The 13,076-nt window shown below is 49.0% G+C and overlaps 1 protein-coding gene across 2 annotated transcripts in view; it reads right to left on the reverse strand.

Moving 5' to 3' along the window:
• Window positions 1-13,076, reverse strand: part of HPCAL4 (hippocalcin like 4) — a 43,711-nt gene that overhangs the window by 11,600 nt on the left and 19,035 nt on the right. The window contains exon 1 of one of the 2 annotated variants that reach the window (XM_035119012.3): window positions 8,846-9,034. The exons of the other annotated variant lie outside the window; for it this stretch is intronic. The gene's annotated coding sequence lies outside the window, so the exon portion shown is untranslated. Of the gene's footprint in view, window positions 1-8,845; window positions 9,035-13,076 lie in introns of those variants that run through there. 2 annotated transcript variants of the gene reach the window in all.

The following is a 13,076-nucleotide window of genomic DNA, read 5'->3' on the forward strand; positions in this document are numbered from 1 at the left end:
CCAAAGGTCCAACCCCCTGTGTTGCAGAAACCACAGCTAAATAGATGGTCATAGAACCTCTGTTTAAAAACCCTCTATTGAAGGAGAGTCTACCACCTTCCCTGGGTGTCCATTCCACTGTCGAATAGCTTACTGTCAGAAAGTCGTTTCTAATGTTTAGTCAGAATCTAATTTCTTGCCATTTGCATCCATTGGTTTAAGTCCTACCCTCTGGAGTAGCAGAAAATAGTCTTGCTCCAGATCCCAGAAAAAGTGACCACATTCAATACTCCTGCAATCTGTGTGGGCAGAGCTGGATTTAGGGCAGTGTGAGAGTTTATCCCTACAGGGCACCAAGTCGAGGGGGTGCAAAATGATCATTACCATAATCAAACCTATGTTGTTGTTGTTTAGTCGTTTAGTCGTGTCCCCATGGACCAGAGCACGCCAGGCACTCCTGTCTTCCACTGCCTCCCGCAGTTTGGTCAAACTCATGTTCGTAGCTTCGAGAACACTGTCCAACCATCTCATCCTCTGTCGTCCCCTTCTCCTTGTGCCCTCAATCTTTCCCAACATCAGGGTCTTTTCCAAGGATTCTTCTCTTCTCATGAGGTGGCCAAAGTATTGGAGCCTCAGCTTCACGATCTGTCCTTCCAGGGAGCACTCAGGGCTGATTTCCTTCAGAATTGATAGGTTTGATCTTATTGCAGTCCATGGGACTCTCAAGAGTCTCCTCCAGCACTATAATTCAAAAGCATCAATTCTTTGGTGATCAGCCTTCTTTATGGTCGAGCTCTCACTTCTATACATCACTACTGGGAAAACCATAGCTTTAACTATGGGTACCTACTCTAAGTTAAGGGGTGTCCATTTTTGTCCTTGTCCAAAGTGCAGCAACCAGATTAGTGGCTGGTGCTCTATTTAGATCTCAGATAACCCTTGTTTTAATACAGCTGCATCGATTGCCAGTTCAATTCCAGGCCCAATTCAAAGTGTTTGTATTAAAGCCCTCACTGACTCAGGCTCCAAATATCTGAAAGACCGCCTCCTTCCCTACAGACCCCCTTCGGTGTTAAGACCAGCAACGCAGGTAGTTCTGCTGCCCTCAGAAGTTCAGGAGTGGCGGCGGTTTGCTATAGGGCCTTCTCTGTGGCAGCCGCTAAGTTGTGGAATGCCCTCTTCACAGGGGTGTATCTGTCTTTACCCTGGCACCTAAAAGCTACATTTTAGGACCCACTCTATTTCTGTGAGTGTTAAGTTGCCCTAAACTCTTTTCAATGTTGCATTTTAAATTATTGTAAGCCACCCTGTGACCTTAGGGTGAAGTAAGGGTAATACTGTAAATTAAAACCAACACCTTCATCATACCTAACAAACCAATGCCTCAAAGATGGAGAAGGCAGGTCAGTGAGGTTTCAGCCTCTTTCTCTTCCCAGAATCCCCAGTAGGAAAAAGGAAGCTCCAATAAACGTGGGTGAGAAACTCAAACTGGGGCAGAGATGGCTTATGAAAGTGGAGTTGCATTATGGGATATCTTAGAGGACAAGAAATGTCCATTGCCCTCAACAAGCTGACAGTTAATCACAGCAACAAACAGAAGGAAAGACTAACTGGGATGTCAGATGATAATTGGATGCAAGGCACAGTTCTTCACCAGTGCCACAAACCCATTAGGACTGCTAACTACAGTTAAACTATGTTAGCTATGAATTCCTTACATGTACCAGAGTTGCTACGTCAGATGCAGAGGTAACAGCCAAGAGTGAGGAGGGTAGACAACCCTCAATGACAGGGTGGAGTTGGAGAGTTTGCATCAGATCAGAGAGACACAGCTGAATGTGGCCATCCCCAATCTGGCATCTCCAGATGTTTTGGGCTACATCTCTCATCAGCCCCAGCCAAACATCTGTGGTGCAGCAGCTTAGGGAAGGCTGGCTTAGAGAAACCATTCTGCCCCATCTGCAACAGCAGAACCACACAGATCTACCTTGCAGAAGTGTTGTAAATAGGGATGGAAGGACCTGTCAGTTCCCCTTTTCTAGGTTTTTCGTTTTTTCCAATCTCCAGCATGCACTTCTCCAGGTTTCTGCAGCAATTTCTGAATTTTCTTCTTTTTTCAAAGCCTTGTGAATATTCTTCAGCATTTTAGTGCTAATTTCTCCCAACATATACATTTTTGCCTACAGTTTTAACATGTAATTTTTGCAAGCAATTTCTCTTACTATAATGCATTTTGTATGTTGTTTTCACTGATATTATATTCATTTTTATACCCATCTCTCCCTAATATATGCATTTTTGTAATCATCGGTTAGTTAGAGAATTGCATTGCAAAATTCGGATATGTGTGAATTTTAAAGGGTGGTTCTGTACTTTGATTCTCATGCCGTTTCAGAAAGTGTGAATTTGATACATTTGGTTTTATAACGAGAGCTGAGGGTTTAGCCACACTTCCTCTTGTCCTGCTGCTTTCCCCCACTCTTCAGTGCTCAATCACAGCAAATGGCAATTTGTGTTTTCTCCAGATTGACAGTTGCTCTGATTCAGAGCTAAAGAGCAAGCTTTCCCTGGGAAAGGAGCAGGACATGGGGCAAACCACTGGAACCTGTGCTTTCTAGGCACCAGGCAAGCAGAGGTTTGGATGAGGCCTGAATCAAATTTCTCCCCCATCCGTCATTGTAAGGATTACAAGATAATGCATGGACACTGGAGACTCTTAAAGCATTATACGAACGCCAAAGATTATGCTTTCTGCCTCTTTTGTTTGCTGGGACCCTGTTCTGACAGGAAGAGAAACTTCCTCAACATCCACCCATGGTGGGAAATAATCTATTGAAGTCCTTCCATTCTCCCTGTGCCTGTCCCTGGAAAAGCCCTTAAAGTAATCTTCCCCATTTCATGGAATCATAAAATTGTAGAACTGGAAGGGACCCACATGGGTCCTCTGGTACAGCCCCCTGCAATACAAGAATCTCAGCTCAAGCATCCATGAGAGATGGCCATCCAAACTCTGTTTTTAAACCTCCAAGGAAAGTGAGTCCACCACCTTCTGAGAGAGTCCATTGTGCAGTTGAACACCTATTAACTTGTCAGATGTTCTTCCAGATGTTTAGTCAGAATCTCCTTTCTTGTAACTTGAATCCAAGTCCTTGCCTCCGAGTAAGAGAAAACAAGATTGCACCATCTTCCATGTGGCAGCACTTTAGATATTCGAAGATGGCTCTCATATCTCCTCTCAGTCTCCTCTTATCCAGGCTAGACCTACCCAACTCCCTCAACCATTCCTCTTAAGGCTTAGTTTTCAGACCCTTGATCATCTTAGTTTGCCCTCCTATGCAGATGTTCCAGCTTGTCAATAGCCTTCTTGAATTGTGGTGCCCAGAACTGGACACAGTACTCCATGTGTGGCCTAATCAAAGCAGAAGAGAGTGGAACTATTACTTACTTTGATCAGAACACTATACTTCTGTTGATGCAGCCTAAAATACCATTAGCTTTTGTTGCTGCTGCATCACTGTTGGCTCATGTTAAGTTTGTGGTCCACTAACGTACCTAAATCCCTTTCACATGTACTCCTTGGCAAGCCAGCTATCACCACATCTTATGAGATGATTCTTTACTATGAGATAGGAGCCCCACATGCACCCAGGTTTTATGCAGTATCCATATGATATCAATGTCATCAAAATACCAGCCTGCACCTCTCTCTTTCCCCACCCTATTTAGCCTTTGTGGGGGAAATCCATGCCTGAGGTGTATCTCAATAACTTGTTCACAGTATTGAGCCCCCACCTGCAAGCACATCCTACCCACCTCTAAGATCTCCCCCCATCCCTGCTTTGCTTGCTCATTTTTCTAACTGGTCTCAGGCAACTTCCTCAGGAGTTTTGCTAGGTCATTAAAGGACGTGGGACTCAGCCAGTCTATAGCACACATTTGCATAACACATGCATACACTATTTTTTTATGTAAGGATGCACATATAAACTGATTTTCAGCTTATATTTAAAGTGGGAGGGGTCAGACAATCCTGGTGCAAAAGGCCCAGGGCTCAGGTCCTTGCCTAACAACACCCCTACCATTTCCTCTTTAGAGTTTTTAAAGCAAAAATTACTTTGCTCCAGCCTGCTATCCTCCCCTTGGAGGTGGATTTTGCAAAGGGGTGGGCTTTTATTCTGGAAGCCGCTGTTTGGCTACCTCCCATTTCCCCATCCTATTTCCAGTGGCAGATCTTAAAATTCAGCGGCACCCTGTGCGATGCCAAAATTCAGCGGTCCACCTCTTCTCCCTCTCAGATTGCATGGAGCCCGGACAGCCCCGTGGTTTTCCCCGGCGCTGAGGGCAATGAAACAGTCGTTGAGACGGCTAGAGCGCCGGTGGCGGAAAACTCATTTTGAATCAGACCGGACACGGGCTAGAGCTCAACTTCGAGCCTACCAAGTGGCAATGGCGACGGCGAAGAGGACCTTCTTCACCGTCTCCATCGCATCTGCAGAAAACAGCAGGAGGAGACTCTTCCAGGTGGTTCGCAATTTAGCGGAACCACCTGCTCCATCCGGGCCCAGTACGGGCCACATGATCTCCTGCAATGATTTTGCAAAGTTTTTTGCAGATAAAGTCGCTCAGATTCGGGAAGAGGTAGACTCCACCGTGGGAGCAGGGCCGGGGCGGGGGAGTGCTAGAGTCCTGTCTAGTCAAGTTTTGTGGGATCAATTTCAATCTGTTACCTCCGAGGATGTGGACAGGCTGCTTAGACGAATGAAACCAACCACCTGTCTCCTTGATCCTTGCCCATCCTGGCTTATAAAAGCTAGCCAGGAAGGGCTGGGCGATGGGCTTCGCGGGTTGGTAAATGCTTCTCTCCATGAGGGAGCCTTCCCAGACCCGCTGAAAGAGGCGGTTATTAAACCGCTTCTTAAAAAACCATCTTTAGATCCGGCCAATATGGCCAACTATCGCCCAGTCTCAAATCTTCCATTCTTGGGCAAGGTGATTGAGCGAGTGGTTGCGGAACAACTCCAGGCACGCCTGGAAGAAGCGGACCATTTGGATCCCTTCCAGTCAGGATTCAGGCCTCATCATGGGACTGAAACTGCCTTGGTCGCACTGGTCGATGATCTCCGGCGGGCTAGGGACAAAGGTAAGAGCTGTTTCCTTGTTCTGCTGGATCTCTCAGCGGCTTTTGACACCATCGACCATAACATCCTTCTGGACCGTCTAGAGGGCTTGGGAGCTGGGGGCACTGTCATGCAGTGGTTCCGCTCCTTCCTCCTGGGCCGTGTTCAGAAAGTGGTGGTGGGGGATGAGTGTTCAGACCCCTGGGCGCTCACTTGTGGGGTGCCTCAGGGTTCTGTCCTCTCCCCCATGCTTTTTAACATCTATATGCAGCCACTGGGAGAGATCATCAGGGGGTTTGGGCTGGGTGTCCATCAGTATGCTGATGATACCCAGCTCTACCTCTCTTTTAAATCAGAACCAGTGAAGGCGGTGAAGGTCCTGTGTGAGTGCTTGGAGGCGGTTGGAGGATGGATGGCGGCTAACAGATTGAGATTGAATCCTGACAAGACAGAAGTACTGTTTGTGGGGGACAGGAGGCGGGCGGGTGTGGAGGACTCCCTGGTCCTGAATGGGGTAACTGTGCCCCTGAAAGACCAGGTGCGCAGCCTGGGAGTCATTTTAGACTCACAGCTGTCCATGGAGGCACAGGTCAACTCCGTGTCCAGGGCAGCTGTTTATCAGCTCCATCTGGTACGCAGGCTGAGTCCCTACCTGCCCACTGACTGTCTCTCCAGAGTGGTGCATGCTCTAGTTATCTCTCGCTTGGACTACTGCAATGCGCTCTACGTGGGGCTACCTTTGAAGGTGACCCGGAAACTACAACTAATCCAGAATGCGGCAGCTAGACTGGTGACTGGGAGCGGCCGCCGAGATCACATAACACCGGTCCTAAAAGACCTACATTGGCTCCCAGTACGTTTCCGAGCACAATTCAAAGTGTTGGTGTTGACCTTTAAAGCCCTAAACGGCCTCGGTCCGGTATACCTGAAGGAGCGTCTCCACCCCCATCGTTCTGCCCGGACACTGAGGTCCAGCTCCGAGGGCCTTCTGGCGGTTCCCTCATTACGAGAAGCCAAGTTACAGGGAACCAGGCAGAGGGCCTTCTCGGTAGTGGCACCCACCCTGTGGAATGCCCTCCCACTAGAGGTCAAAGAGAACAATTACCAGACCTTTAGAAGGCATCTCAAGGCAGCCCTGTTTAGGGAAGCTTTTAATGTTTGATGGATTTCTGTATTTTAGAATTTCTGTTTTTTTTTGGAAGCCGCCCAGAGTGGCTGGGGGAACCCGGCCAGATGGGCGGGGTATAAATAATAAATTATTATTATTATTATTATTATTCTCTCACCTTCCATTCTACATCATGGTTGCAGCACCCCATGCACTGCCCCCGAGGCTCTGCACCCACTGTGACCGAACCAGTCACACTTTCCTAATCTGCCTCCGCTATTTCCCTATTTGCAGAGAAGGGAGTCAACCTAAGGCAGCTGCCCTCCTAAACATTCTTGCACAGAGGTCCCACAAAATCAACAAAAGTTTCCTCCGAGCAAACCTGCTGAGGACTAGATTGCCTCTAGGAGAATGGAGACTGTCTGGCCAACAACCTTTCAGTAGTGAAAGTAGAAAGCCCAAATAGCCCCAGTCATATGTGCTAACAATAAACATGAGCCACAACCCACTGGGAAGTTCTCCTGCACAGGCTTATTTGAAATGAATGGGAGAAATTGTGAGCTCAGAGGCACACCAAGATTTCTTCCAGGGTTGGACAACTGAACCCAGAGCTCCAAACCCCCCATTTCTTCACAAAAAAGCTTTATCCCTTACGAAACCCCTCACAAGTCTGACTGTGGGTCCTATTTTGCAGAGGATGGTCTTTATTTGATGCCTGGTCTTAGTTCTGGTTTGTAAATACTCACCTATGGTGAATAAGACAAACCTCTGGGAGACCAGGGCTGCTTCCAAGCAGAGAAGTGTTTTGCGCTCTGAAAGAGAGTTTGCGCTTTCCCTCTCCTCAGGCCATTGGGGTGCCATAAATGGCTTCAGTCAGCCCTGCATTGTCTAGTAGGTTTTGCAGACTTGCTTGCAAGGATAGCTGAAACTGTATTTTTATGGAGGACAGAAAGGGAATCCTAAAAGGGCAACAGTCTACCGACCTCTCCAGTTGTTCACTTGAATGAGTAAGACAATGTTCGTGAGTGCACAAAACCACTGGCCTCAGCCGATGTGTCAAGGCTTTAGCTCCAAGAGATTATCGTGTGCTCACTAAGTGTTCCTATTTAAGTGCCCTTGTCTTCTGGTACTTCTTCCAGATAAATCATTATCCCTTTTAAGGGAAATGTCAGGATTCACCTCCCCCCCCCCCTGAAAATCCTGGTCATACCTCTGCTCTTCTAGGTTCAGCCCCCCTCTTTAGGGTCATTAGGTCTCTGTAGGGAGAATGGAGACCTTTTGACTTGAGTGTGCATGGGTGTATCAACACATGCATGACAGCCTCAAAAGCCCAGGCCATGTCTCCTTTTGAACCCTTCAAAACACCAGTCCAGTATTGCTGAATGTGAATGCGTCGAGCAGCCGCTTTTTCACAAGTCCAGGCAGATCCATCCAAAGATTAAATGCTCCATTGCATGTTCTTAGGAAACTGCCAGGGCCACTTTGCTTAGCAGCGCCTGCTTCAGAAGCTGTCACAGGAGAGGTCACTGCAAAGTGAAGGAACACAGCCACCTCCAGCAACCTGTGGGGGGTTGAATGGTGGGGTGTTCAGGCACTGGCGCCCCCTTCCCCCTGCTGCGTGAGAATGGGGGTGTTGCAAGTACAGGCAAACATTCCTATTTTTGTCTGTGCAGTGTTGGAAATCAGTGCAGAATGGGCACAAGGATTCCTCCTCAGTCAAACTGCAAAACTGAATTGCCAGTTCCCTCTCCCTGCCCAGAGAGGAGGCCACATCACACGCCTCCCCCTTCGCTTCCTCCCTCCCTCTCCCCATCTGCTAGCTCCTAAAGGCAGGAACGTTCTCCCTCTACCACCACTGCCCCCCCCCCTCCACTGCAGTGCCAGCCACTCTGAGATTTTATACGCTCAGACACGGAATCCACAAAGTCTGTTTTCTTTTTGAAAGGGGGCATTGAAGAGAGAGGGGAAGAGAGATAATTTGGGAAGGGGGGATTGCTACGGGGGAAGCAAGGGGTTTGGATGGAGGGAGTATGCCAGTGGGGTGGACTGTAAGGAGGGTTTCATCTGAGCCAATGTGCAGAACCCATTTTGAATTCCACATGCCAGCCGTAGAACATGCAACGGTAGAAGCATCAGGTCATGGGCATCCCTAAGCATGTGCAGAGAGCTTTCCCTCCCAGGCAAGGGACACCATCCCACTCCTATCTGTTTGGGATTAGGGCGGCAGGACTTCCAATAAAAGTTGATCCCAACCCCCCACCCACCCACTCACTTCTCTGCCAAGGAATTAAGCATATTTTCCATTGGTTTGGGGTAAGACAGCTTTTCCTGGCATAATTGTGGTGAAACAGGTGAATGGACCTCACTTTGAAGCTGTGTGCTTGCTAGACACCTGGGTGATACCTGCATCCCTGAGTTAAAGGATAGACAACCAGGAGATGCCCTGACCAGAAGAGAGAGGACAAAGCAGATGCCATAACTGCAGCACTGTTGATAGCACAAAGATAGTGGCTTGGGATTGCATTCCCTGTAAAAGCATCAACACACACACACACACACACACACACACACACACACACACACACACCATTGCTCTTCCCAAACCTCTGGGACTGCTGGGGTCACCAGGGTTGTTGCTTACCTTGGTGGGTCTGCCTGCCCCCAGGGGATGCCCACCGCAGGTGCGAAGTTTGAAGAGCAGGAGGGAGCGCTTAAGCCATCCACTGAAGGAGATGCTGCCTGCTGTTTTGACTGCTCCTCTTGATGCTGCGGCTGCTGCTGCTGCTGCTGCTGCTTGGCACCTTCTTCTTCCTCCTCCACCACCTGCTCTGCCTTCTGAATTGCTTCTCCGCCTCCTCTTGTATCAGTATGTGCCCCTCCTAGCAGGGAGAAGGGAGGGGCCCCACTGGCCTGCCTCTCAGCCTCATTGGCTGCGGCGAGTGCCTGTCAGAGCACACTGCTCCAGGTGGGGTTCTGCCTTTTGCTCTTGTTCTTCAGCCCAGACCAAGGCTGAAAAGAGAGCTGCCAGGGCACGGTGCCCGCCTGGCATCAGGCAAGTCCCAGCCTGCTTGCTTGAAGGGCTCTCCCACCCAACCCCTTTGTCTTTGGACAACAAGGGATGCTCATAAGTCACAGTGCTGGAGACAGATGCATAGTGCTTGGAGGAAAGTAACTGCAGCAGACTGCCAGCCCCAGTGCCGAGGTTCAGTTGCTGCCCTCAGGACCCAGAAGCCCTTAGACAGAGTTGGAAAGACATCCTCTAAAAAGCCTCAGCTCTCCCTGATCAGGGTTTGTTCCAGCCCTTCTTTAGCCTGATTCTCACATACAGTCATAGCTACATGCTGTGGAAAGGGACAGAGGGGCAGAGCAAGCTGCTTTATCCCCAGTCAGTCCATTGCTCAATCTAGCTTAGTACGGCCAACACTGACTGGCAGCAGCTCTCTGGGGTTTCAGATAGGGGTCTCTCCCAGATCTGCCTGGGAGATGTCATGGATTGATTGATCCCTGCATGCAAAACATGTGCTCCTCCACTGAGCTACAACCATTCCCTTGAGGCAGGTGTAAGGAACCTTTGGCCCTCCAGATGTCGCTGAACTACAACCCCACCACTCCTGGCCACTAGCCATGCTTGCCGAGGCTGATGGGAATTGTAGGCCAGCCCCATGTGGAGAGGCAGAGGTTCCCCATGCCTGCTTTAAAGTAAAGGCAGTGTCTCTGCACATGCTGAGAGGCACTCTTGACTTCCAGTCTAAGGCTGTGTTGGCACTGCAGATATGCAGTGGGGTGACTCCTGACTAAAGCCACATTACATTACATTTATAGCCCACCTTTCTTCGAAGAAGCTCAAAATGGTGTACATACATCTCCTCTCCTCACAACAACCCTGTGAGGTGGGTTAGAATGAGAGTGAGTGACTGGCCCAAGTGAGTTTCATGGCTGAGTGGGAATTTGAATCCTGGTCTCCCAGATCTTAGTCCCACAATCTAACCACTGCACCACACCGGCTAGTTAACCTAGCCTTGGAGATTAGCATTGGAGGCGAGACCCTCCTCCTGCTTGAATCTGGCTGGAATATTTGGGCAAGGAATGGCAACAGAGCAAACAGGAGTTCTGGGTAAAGTAAGCTCTGGACTCTTTTTCTAAAATGGAAATTGGGATTCTGAGTTCTGCAACAGAACAGGTGGGTGGGAATCCACAAGATAGGGTGTGTGGTTGTGTCAAGACTGAGGGAAATGATGGTATAGGGAAGCAGATGAATTTAATGCCAGTACAGGATCTCGAGCAACCTTCCCCAACCTACTGCCCAGCCAGTGTAGGAGTTGTAGTCAAAAAGTATATGGAGGGCACCCAGTTTGGGAAGGCTGGGCTCCTGCACACTCCCTTGTTTTGTTTCTCCTTTCCCTCCGCAGTGCCTTTCCAAGTGTCAGCATTTGCTCTGTAACTTCCTTGAGAAAGGGCCCTTTTGTTGATGAAACTCTAAAGCGAAAAGTAAGTTGAATAGACTACTTTGTTGTTAATAAACAAGCAATGGCAACAGAAGCAGGTCCCGTAGATACCCCATGACCTGAAGGTCACTGGATGGGCAATGTATCTCCCCTTTTGACTCTGATCCTTTAAGGAATCCATGCCAGTTGGATGGACTGGTCCTTCCCACCCTTTGAGTGTGAAGAAAATCAACCGCCTCTTCCCTTGCCCCACTGTTGTCACAATCAGCAGGAGCCCTCTGTTTGTGAGGCCAGGCAGCTTCACCCTCCACTCAGCGCCTGGGCAGGATTGAGGTCTCACCTGCTCCATCACTACACAAGGCTCAGACAGAGGGAAGGAGATACAGTTTCTTTTGTGAGAAATCTGTCGTCATGATCTTTAAAAAGAGGGAGAAGCAGATTTCAGAAACAAATGTGAAGCATTTCCATGGCAACTGCCCATGATATGGAAGATTCCCCCCCCCCTCACCTTCCTCCTCAGTGCTTCGCTGCAACAGCCTATCCTGAAGGTTACAGAGACATATATATTTTTGGAGGGGGAGCTTCTTTTATAGCCAAAAGGGACCTATTTGAACAGAAGGAGGGGCCGGGCTACCTCCCCTGGTCCCCCAAAGCCAGCCAATCCTGTTCGAAATGTCACAGAGAAACATTTAAGCAACCGAGACAGTAGAAATGGCAAAAAGGGGCGTCTCCCTGAGGACAGCCATAAAGACACCAGGCTAGGGAAGGGCCCATCACTCAGTCAGGCATAGAACAGCTGCTTTGCATGCAGAAGGCATCCAGTTTCATCTCTGATTAAAAGGGTGCAGTCGCAGGGGATGCAAGAGAACCTTCCCTGCCTGAGACCCTAGATCAGGCATGTCAAACCTGCGGCCCTCCAGATGTTTTGGCCTACAACTCCCATGATCCCTAGCTAGCAGGACCAGTGGTTGGGGAAGATGGGAATTGTAGTCCAAAACATCTGGAGGGCCGCAGGTTTGACATGCCTGCCCTAGATGAAGTAGGAAATTTGGAGCACAACAGACTCAATGTCTGAAGGTTTCATACATTCACTAAGCACATGCAGAGTTCAGTGGGAAGGACCGTAGCTCAGGGATAGAGCACCTAGTGGCATCTTGGCATGGGACCAAGGAAACTTCTGGAGAGATGGTGCCCGCCCCTGTTGGCAAGCCTCCTTTAGCTTTGGGTCCTCAGGTGTTATTGGTCAGCAGCTCCCACGAGCTCCAGCCACTTTAGCCAGTAGTCCAGGATGTTGGGAGTCATAGGAGCCAAATCCTAGGGGTCGATGTCCATTCAGCTCCCCCAATAAAGTATTTGAGGAGACTGCTCCCCCCCCCCACCAGTTAATGGGCATTGCCATTCAAATGGTGTGCATGTGCTGTGTCTTGTGGCTGATTATGCAGGGCTTGGCTTACCTGACCCCCCCCCCATACTTTATTCAAGTTGGCACTCCTGATGGAAATTGTAGCCCAACAAAATCTGGGGACCCAAAGAAAGTTGGTGTAGACCAGGCATCTCCAAACCTCAGCCCTCCAGATGTTTTGGACTACAATTCCCATCATTCCTGACCACTGGTCCTCTTAGCTAGGGATCATGGGAGTTGTAGGTCAAAACATCTGGAGGGCTGCAGTTTGGGGATGCCTGGTGTAGACAATCCTGTGTTATACTGACCAAGGCTCTTGGCGTATAGCAAGTGTAATTAACCCAGCTGCCTGCATTTTTGGACTGCCATGGGGGGGTGGGGCTGTCATGATGAACTCTTGCACTTCAAAATTTACCATTACACCATTGTGAGTGTGTGTGCATACCAGGGCTGGCTGGTCCATTAGATTTGATGAGTCGCTTTCTAGGCATGGGTTTGCACTTTAAAGCACCCCACATGAGCATTCCCCTGCCCTCCGACCAGTGCTTTCCCCTTCAAAAATCCGCTCTGTAACATTGAATGGGAACAAACAGCAATTCAGGTTTTCTGTGGGTTGCCGTTTGCTCTGACCCAGCGGCAAAGAGTGGGGTTGTGGGGGGCAGCACCGGGACAAAAACAACAATACCCACTTAGACAAGGCACTTTAAAGTGTGGACTGGTGTCACCAACAGGTTCGTGAAAGGGGGGGGGAGCTATCAATTAAAAATCCAGCAACATTTTCCCCCTCCCCTTTCCATGATCCTCTGAAGCCTTGAAATATTTATGAAAGATTAATTGAATCAGTTAATTTGTGAGGCCAAGGGAATCTAGGATCCCTGACTGTTGGGGTAGGAGAGGCAGGATCCACCTTGCATAGCATTAGCAATTAAGGTGGATTGTGTTTGGTTGTCTCCACTCCACTTCCAGAGGTCAATAGATCATTGGCTACCAGATCATTTTCTCCGCCAGCAAAGCACACACATTTC

The sequence above is a fragment of the Zootoca vivipara genome, chromosome 6 (genome assembly GCF_965207765.1).
Source record: "Zootoca vivipara chromosome 6, rZooViv2.hap1.1, whole genome shotgun sequence".
Taxonomy (NCBI): Eukaryota; Metazoa; Chordata; class Lepidosauria; order Squamata; family Lacertidae; genus Zootoca; species Zootoca vivipara.